At 31.4% G+C, this 9,313-nt stretch overlaps 1 long non-coding RNA gene across 1 annotated transcript; it reads right to left on the bottom strand.

The window, feature by feature from the left end:
* Positions 1-7,551: 7,551 nt before the first annotated feature.
* Positions 7,552-8,207, bottom strand: LOC141677262 (uncharacterized). Its single transcript, XR_012557372.1, has 3 exons — positions 8,087-8,207; positions 7,910-7,971; positions 7,552-7,801 (listed from the first exon to the last, which is right to left on the bottom strand). It is a non-coding gene; the product is annotated as an uncharacterized LOC141677262 (long non-coding RNA).
* Positions 8,208-9,313: the final 1,106 nt, after the last annotated feature.

Here is a 9,313-nt window from a genome sequence, read left to right as displayed (position 1 = left end):
AAAAGCTAGATATGACTCTGAAATTGGACAAATCAAGATTTATTAGACCTATTTCTGAGAAAGTTAAAGCTCTTGAGAAGGTTTAAGAAAAGCAACAGGCCTAAATTACTGAGGTCCTGCAGAATCAAGCCTCTCAACAAGTTCAACTTAATGAAATTCAATCTTCAGTAGAACTTCTTCTCTCTCTCCTACTACCAGATGATGCCAAAAAGGGGGAGAAGGTAGTTAAGTCCAAATGCTCTAATACTCAGGTACTGAAGAAAAAGGATAACAATGAGGATGACCACGGAAACCCTAGCATGGGTCAAGGTCAAGGGCATAATATCAAAGTTTCTTCAAGGAAACTAATTTCTGATTCAAGCATATCTTCTACTCAGAAGAAGACAAATTCTGATGTTGTAAATGTTCAAGCTCTGATAGCAAGTTCTGATAATTAAAATCTGATGTCAAGTTCTGATGTTCTGATTCAAGGAGGAAGTAAAGACTCTCAGAAGTTTTTGCAAACTCTGAAGCTCAAGGGAAAGCAGACTACTGTCTACTACAAAGATCCTAAAATTCAGACACTTGATGAAGAAATTGCTAGAAGACTATTTCTTAAGCATAATCCTGGAATGGATTTAGAGAATCTCAAGGAGGAAGAAGCTAGATTTGCAGTTGAGAAGACAAATCTAAAATCTAAAGCTTCTGATGCTAAGAAACCTTCAAGGCCTAAGGCAAAAGGCATTGTGATCAAGGAAAAGTCAAATTCTGAGGCTTCAAAGCCCAAGTAAAGATCACAGATTGATCCCAAAGATAAAGGGAAAGGAAAAATTGATGAACCAATAAAGCCACATGAGATGAAGCTTCCTCAAATCCTGATGAAACCTGTGTGCAAAATGGTTTAAGTTTATGATGATATTGTTGTTGAAGATGAAGATGTTCAAACTCTGAAAAGAAGGAAGATAACTGAAAAATCCAAGACAACCTTTGACAAAGCTCACGTTGTTCAGAGTGAAAACCAGCAAGCTACAGAAGAAATAACAAATTCTGATCAAGTTATCAAGAAATCAACCTCTGACAGTGCTCAAGTTGATTTAAACAAGATGAAAGTTGCTGAGAAGAAGAAACTCCTATGGAAAAATGTTAAACCATCAGATCTAAAGAAAAGTGAATTGTTATATGATTTCATGACTGTTGGATTGAAAGCCAGAAAAGCAAGAGACAGAGCTGGACTAGGTTCTGATGAAACTAAAATCAAGACAGGAGTTGAAGTACTTACAAGAGATCCATTTCTATTGACTGATAAACCTCTTGAAGATGTTATACAGAAACACCTTGATAAGGTTATCTCTGTTCAAGTGGTACTGGATGCTCATGATAAACATAATGTCAAAGAAAATCTGATTCTATTTCTTGAAGGTGGAAGAACATATCAAATGTCAGAATCAGATGTGCTGAACAAATCTCTGAAAGAACTTTAATTCTTTCATTATCTTTTAGAGATAAAGTCTGAGATTACCAGGAGATGGTCAAATTTCATTATGAAGACCATAAGAGATAAAGCAAGAATTTCTGGATCAAGGGTTACATAATTCATTCCTGTAACAGCCCGCACTTCCAGACTATTAGTTCTAAATCGAAAACTAAAAATAAAATATATTCTTACTCGATAATTCTAATATATCACGAAATTCAAAGCAGCGGTCAAACTCAATAATCAAAATCATAAAAATAGAGACGCAGCTCCACAAATCCGATATTATTTGTCTAAACAGATAATCAAATTTATTTTCTAAAAAGAAAGCCTTTATTCTAATTCAAATAGTACGAAACGAAGTAGCACATATCTCCACATAATTCTCATTCATTATTCTCAATATGCTCCAAATTCTAAACCTGAAATATTAAAAGGGGTGAGCTACACAGGTCAGCAAGTATAAATTGACTATCTCTTAAACAGAAAAACGATGGGTGTTTTAATAAAACAATTTTTCTCAAACAATAATAATTTTGTAAAATAATTTATAAAGTAGATCCAACCCAAATTTTTATATTTTAAAATTCAGAATTTAAAACAGAACAGAGCAGATTTTATAACAGATCAGAACAAAGTAAAATAGAACAAAACGATAATTCTAATAAATACCACAGTTTTGATCTACGGCCACACTTTGCTAGTAGCCGGCATCTTATTCTTATTCTTATTCTTTATACCACACTTTGCCAGTGGTCGGCATCTAAAGTTCAATAATTACGTGCCCTTAATAGGTATCTAAAGTTGCACACTTGTGCGCCTACTAAGGGTATCTAAGGCTAGTTCCGGAACTATAGCGTAAATTACGAACGGGTTCGAAAACATATAGACTGGGTTCTAAAATTCACAATTACTTATATCTTATAATTTCGAAATCAAAATTCTTATATCTTATATGAAATTAAAAACAGAACTGAAATATCTTTTCTGAAATTTAAAAGTAAGTCAAAAGGTACTTACTTCGAAGTCGACACTAAAATCCGAAATTAATAACAAGAACATATCCTAAAATTTTAATAAGCAAACATAGTTAATTACTTATTCTATAAACAAATCTTCTACATGCACTACTGTAAACTTAAACTTGACAAATACTTTAGCCATTAAAAATCACAGAAGCTGTAACTTTAATACTAATAATTTAATATTACGCAAGCAGGCGCACAATTACATCTATACATCATACGTACATGCAAATTAAATTAGTAACATAAATATGCAGGTCACTCGTCTGTACTAAAATTGAACATGCATGATACTGAATTCAGGGCCAAAACTAGTCCATTGTACCCTATTCTTTTATATCCTTTGCATGCAATTTTATTAAAGAAATCAAATTATTATAACTACTGGGCATGCATGTTGTACACCAAAATCATAATATTTAAGTCTACCAGTCGAACACAGATAACTAGCAAAACATCTTGATTAAATTAAATCATGGTCATGCTCATATTAAATTTAAAATAGAAAAAAAAACAAGTAAAGAACTTAGAAAATAAGTGGGCAATATTCTTTCCTTATAATGATCAATATATCTAGCAATTAATTCAACTAAAATTTTTAGTAACCATGTTATCTATTTTCACTAAAACAAAATTAATACCTAGCATAAACTAAACATGATTTGCATAAATAAATAATTAATTAAATCTATGCTAACATGAATAACGACACTAAATTAATTATAATCAATTTAAAACATTAGTTTTAAACTTCTGGTTCACATATATTAGCATGATTCACCGGTTTCGAAACAATATATAGATTTAATCTTAAATATACTTCTACCTTAGACAACCAAAAGGCATTAGACATGGTACAATACAATTAAGTAGTTAAGCATTGAGGACAGAGAATGGTATTTAACATAGAGGCACGCATAAAAGCAACAGAACACAGAAACAAATAAAGTGGTACCTCTTTAGTAGATTAGCAAATCGAATTGATGATCCTATAAAGAGTTTTTTTTATTATTGTCTAAAGGGTTCTTTATATAGGCACACAAAACCCTAATCTCAACTAGTAAATAATAATATTTCCTCCTAAAGATTTACAACCTCTTCAAGTAAATTCCAAAAATAAAATATTTGACACGCACATTTACCTATATTAAAAAGATTTTGATATTCTAATTTATTCTCACACTTCTTTTCACAAATAACAAATCTTTTCCTAACTCAAATAACTTGCCCATAAAGTTTCCGAAATATTCTAAATAAATATTTATCTAAATGAAATTAATATCTAATATTTAATAAATAAATTAAAAAAAAAATTACGAATTTTATAATTCCTAACATAGTTGAAGATGATGGAAGTGAAATTCCAATGAAGAAGGATTCTGCTAAACTTGAAGTAATTCTGAAAGAGAAATGTTTGTGCTACAATAAAGACTTTTCTCATCCAAGGGTGATCAGACTTGGTGATGGTTTAGAAAGAAATCACATCTCAGCACTAAGGACTGCAATCTACCAGATTGGAAGTCAGGGTGAAGAATTGAAGCAAGTCAAAGCTACAATAGCTCAAGTCCTGAGGAATAAAGAGGAAAAGCTGATATCAAACTTTGTCAAGAATCACTTTGGATTCTGATTGACTCGGTGAGATTGGTAAAAGCTACAAGGACTGTAAGTTGTAGTTAGTCGTCTTATTAAACTCTCATTGCATTTGTACTTAAAATGTTTTTGACATCATCAAATCTATTAACTTGTATATGTTACATAATTTACAAGTTGGGGGAGATTGTTAGATATATTTGAGATGTCATGTCTAATCTGATTTGTGCTTAATTTTCAGAACTTAACAACAAGACATATCATGACTTACTGAAATCAAAACTTACTGAAGTTAGAACTTAATATCAGAATTTAAGGTGTCAGAAGATATATATCAGGACTTAAGTGCGGGAAGACTTCAGATAAGGAATGCGGCTGATTTACAGGAGAAGTTCTGGACTAAAACAAAAGAAGATATGCATGAAGAGTTAGAGGACTAGAAGACTTGTAGAAGATATCTGATTGATATATTTTAGGAGACAAAATTATATTCCATATCAATTAGAATATATTTTGTAACTGTGTACTATATAAACACAGCTTAGGGTTTACACTATATGTGTTATTATTATCGAGAAACATTATTTATTGTATCCTAGCAGCTCCTAGTGATATTGTTCATCACTGAGAGAGAACAACAGTTATATTGTAATAGAGTTTATTTGAATATACTTGATCTTTGTTACATACTTGTGTTGAAATCGATTTGATTATATAACACTATATTCAACCCCCTTCTATATTGTTGTGTGTCCTAACACTTTCATCATCACTATAATCACAATATATCTCAACATTATCAAATTTGAGGCTTTCATGGAAACCTTCATCTTTCAGTCCTTCAATCTCCTTATCATCAAATACAACATCTACAGATTTCATAACAATGTTGGTTCTCAAATTTTAGACTCTATATGCCTTTCCAATAACATATCCAACAAAGATACCTTCATTAGATTTTGCATCAAACTTTCTATGTTGGTCAGCTTGATTCCTTAAAATATAGCATTTGCATCTAAAAACATGAAAAAAAAGTTTAGTGTTTGCTTCCTTCTCTTGAACAATTTATTAGGAGTCATGCCTTTTTCTTGATTAAAAAGAAATATTCTGAGTGTAGCATGCAGTGTTGACAACTTCAGCCCAGAAATAGGTTGGTAACTTTGATTCTTCTAGCATGGTTCTTGCAACTTTAATTAATGATTTATGTTTTCTCTCATCCACTCCATTTTTCTATGGTGTCCTTGGAGCTGAGAACTCATGCATGATTCCATTTTCTTCACAAAATATCCTCATTATAAAATTCTTAAACTCAGTTCCATTGTCACTCCTAATTCTTCCTACTTTGAGATCATGATGATTGTTGACTTGCCCTATATGATTAATAATTATTTCACTAGCTTCATCCTTAGTCCAAGAAAAATGTTTATAAGAACTTTGAAAAATCATCCACAATCACTAGGAAATACTTCTTCTTTGAAATTGACAATACATTGACTGGTCCAAACAAATCCATGTGCAACAGTTGTAGAGGTTCATCAATTGTTGATTCAAGCTTCTTTTTGAATGATGCTTTCACTTGTTTTCCTTTTTGATAAGTACCACACAGTCCATCTTTTGAGAACTCAACTTGAGAAATGACTTTAACAAGGTCTTTCTTGACCAATTTATTCATGGTCTTGAAGTTTAAATAAGACAGTTTCTTGTGCCATAGCCAACTTTTATCTTGACTTGCATTGCTGAAAAGACAAGCACTACTAGAAAACGTAGAATAGACATCGGCCAAAAAACCGATGTCTATGAACAAAAAAATCTGATGTCTTCATGGGTGATGTTAAAGACCCCCCATTTAACATTGGTTTTATAGTGATGTTAAAGAAGACATATAATATCAGTTTTTAAAGATGTTAAATTTCTAATGCATATCTAATCTTCATATATTATCATAAAATGATATTTTTATCAATTTAAACATATGTGAGATAAGAAAAATATTTTCATTTAACCATTAAACTGCTGTTACTAATACCAGTAACAACGATTTTCAAGATAAATCGATGTAAACATAACTTTTGACATCAGTTCTTTATTTTAAACCGATATCTATTGATGACAAATCGATGTCTATAAAGCTTAATAACATCGGTTTTCTGTTTTAAGATTTTTTTGCTTTAGTATTTAACATCGGCTTTTAATCAGTATTACTAATGTCAATGTTCAACTAAAACTGATGTATTAAGCTTTGACATACATCATTTTCCACTGTAATGATGTCTGTACCCATTTTATTAATGCCCATTTTAAAAATATAGATGCCAAAAATTTATCAAACCAATGAACTACCAAAACCAATTGCTGCATAATACCAGTTATCTATAAATCTAACAACCAATATTCAAACATCCGGTACAACAGATTCATCTAATCCAAACATCAAATACTACACATATCCATCCATCTATTCTACTATTGTCTATACAAAGAATTTGACTTGGTACCGACCATACTAATAACGAAAACTATCCTGTTCCGTGACTCCTTCCTCTGTAGTCTCATATCCTCTTTGACATAGCCCCAACAGTGAAATTCACACAATAACTAGCTCATTTTTCACAATTTTCGCAATGTATACCTGGAATAATATCCAACATGACTGACTTTGTTCCTCTCACCACTCTCTGGCCATTGCAAGATTTGTATAAGCATTGCATAAAACCGAACATATGTACAATGTCAGTCCCTATAATCTAGTCAGTCTTGATTACTAAACTTTAAATATATAATGAAAAAAATATATTTGATAAAACTAAAAACTAACTAAAAATTTACAAGAAATGGGACAGGTCGAATAACTATCATACTGAAAAAAGTGGCTTGCAACCTTCATTTGTCCCACATTTCAATACATTGATGGTCTGTTAGACCAGAAGTAATTTTACTCTAGGACATTAACAGGCTGTAGATTTTATCATCTTGAAAGAAGGTATCACACATCTGGGTGTGTCAAGAGATAAATATCACTACACAAAGTGTTGTACTGATTTCTAAATAACTTTGTTGTATCTAAGGAGTTATTTATGTTGCATACATAATACATTCTTTAAGTAGAAATTATAATCCATTTAACCAAATATTTAGGCATGTAAAAAGCTGCATAATCATACTAAAAACAATTAGTTTCCAGTCAAAAGTTTTTTGTACATATTAATTCACATTGATTCACATAAAAATAAATCCTGTCATTTTCACTCCCAGACCGTGGTTAATATTTTAAGAAAACCAGTTGGGTAAGTGGAAGAGTTTTTCTTCCCATTTAGAACTTTACATATAAGTACATATGATAAAAAATTAAAAGTATGTAATGGAAGCATGGCCTGTTTTAATAGATTTTTAGGGGAAACTGGCAAACTGCAACCGTCAAAGAACCATCTAGGCATAGCCGGTGATAAGGTTATTTAAAGACCCACTTTGGACCTAACCTTAAACACACAATGCTTGAATATTAATACTTGGATATCGTAACTTTTTATTGCTCAAATGACAGGACTAAAGCTCACAAGTTGCTTTTTTTTACCAACACTATATATTCAATACTACAGTGCAAAATTCTTGCATTGTTGCCAATTTGGCTACATATACTAAAAAAGAAAGCAGCCTAAAATACTAATCCATATAACACCTACCTTGGAAGGGTCAAATCCAAATCCACTCATTTGCATCATGCGTTGTGTGTCATCTGTAGCGGCATCACATGGACGTTTTAATCCAATATTAAATGATCTTGCTACTTTTATTAAGCTATTAAAATCGTGAAACAGTTTTAAAAGTTTTATAATATACTTACCATTTTCTTCTCCTAGAATAAGACTAAATAAACCTCTTAATCCAAACAGATTGAGGAAGTACCTGATAAAGAAATAGAATATAATCATTATCTAATCACTGCCAATAAACCTTACAAAAATAACTTGATGCAAAGCTGACAACCACAGACTTCCTTTTAATAGAGTTTGATTAGTACCATGATCGACTGCTGACATAGCTAACATCCACAGTACTCAAATGAACCTCTGAGTCAGAGGAAAACGCATATCTGCTGGAGAGGAGAAAAATTATAGGAATCCAGATTAGCATAGAATAAGTGTTTATCAATAGAAAAGGGAAGAGATTTAGACAGGAAGTCTGTGTATTAGCGATATACGATAACATGTTAGAAATTTTCATTGGAAGACAAAATGACAGTCAGTTTTAGTTTCAATAAAAGGGACCCCGGCAGAAATCAAAATAAGAGCATACAAACCTGCTACGAATCAGGAGAAAAAGAAGTTAACCCACACAAAAGTAAGAGTCTGACCAAGAGAATATAAATATAAATATGTTAGAAATCAATTTTCCTGAAATTAAACTAGAATGAATGATTTTATCTAATAGAAAAGGTACCTGGGGTATGATCATAGAGAGGTTTTTCTTCATCATATCCATAGCCATGTTGGGATCAGAGAATATTTGAGCTTGTGGATTCGAAACAACCTGGCCCTTGGGAATATGAAGTAGTCCATTTTCCTGTAATTTTGTACCCAGTTAACATGCATGGTGTTAGTTTCTCATTTGTTTCTATTTACCTGTAACCAAACCATAGCATTAGAAAGACTACATTGGTTTATTATCAATCACAAACCACTCTATTATACATGTAACATGCACATATTGGGAAATGATTATACGATATTTTGTTTTACGAGCAATACATAGTTTTAAAAGGTCTAACACAAAAATTGATCGAGTATATTAGAACAACTAGATATATCTAGCTCATCAGACATACCCACCCTTTGTGTAATACATATATTCATATAACATAACAGGTAAACGTAATTTTTGCTTAAGAGTTCAACTACCCCCATTTTCCTGAAAGATCACTTCAAAACTATACCTAAATCTTGACAAACAAAACCAAAAACACCCTAAGAAACTTATAAACTATAGGCATATAAAATAATCACAAAAATAATAAGGAATTAGAGAGAATACTTTAGAGCAAGCTTCATGTAAGCAGTTTTAATAAAAATGATCTGAAAATTGTAAGCGGACTTTCATCAAACACATAGCAATCAAATCAAACCTGCTTAAAAATACCATATTAAAACTATTAAATTAAAAGAATACAAACTATGAGCATCGGTAATTCCAATGGTCACTGTCTGATAAAAAAACAAATAACCACAAAATAATGAAATTAAGATGAATA

Source organism: Apium graveolens, chromosome 8 (genome assembly GCF_009905375.1).
Source record: "Apium graveolens cultivar Ventura chromosome 8, ASM990537v1, whole genome shotgun sequence".
NCBI classification, from domain to species: Eukaryota; Viridiplantae; Streptophyta; class Magnoliopsida; order Apiales; family Apiaceae; genus Apium; species Apium graveolens.
This window is presented reverse-complemented; position numbering and strand designations above follow the sequence as displayed.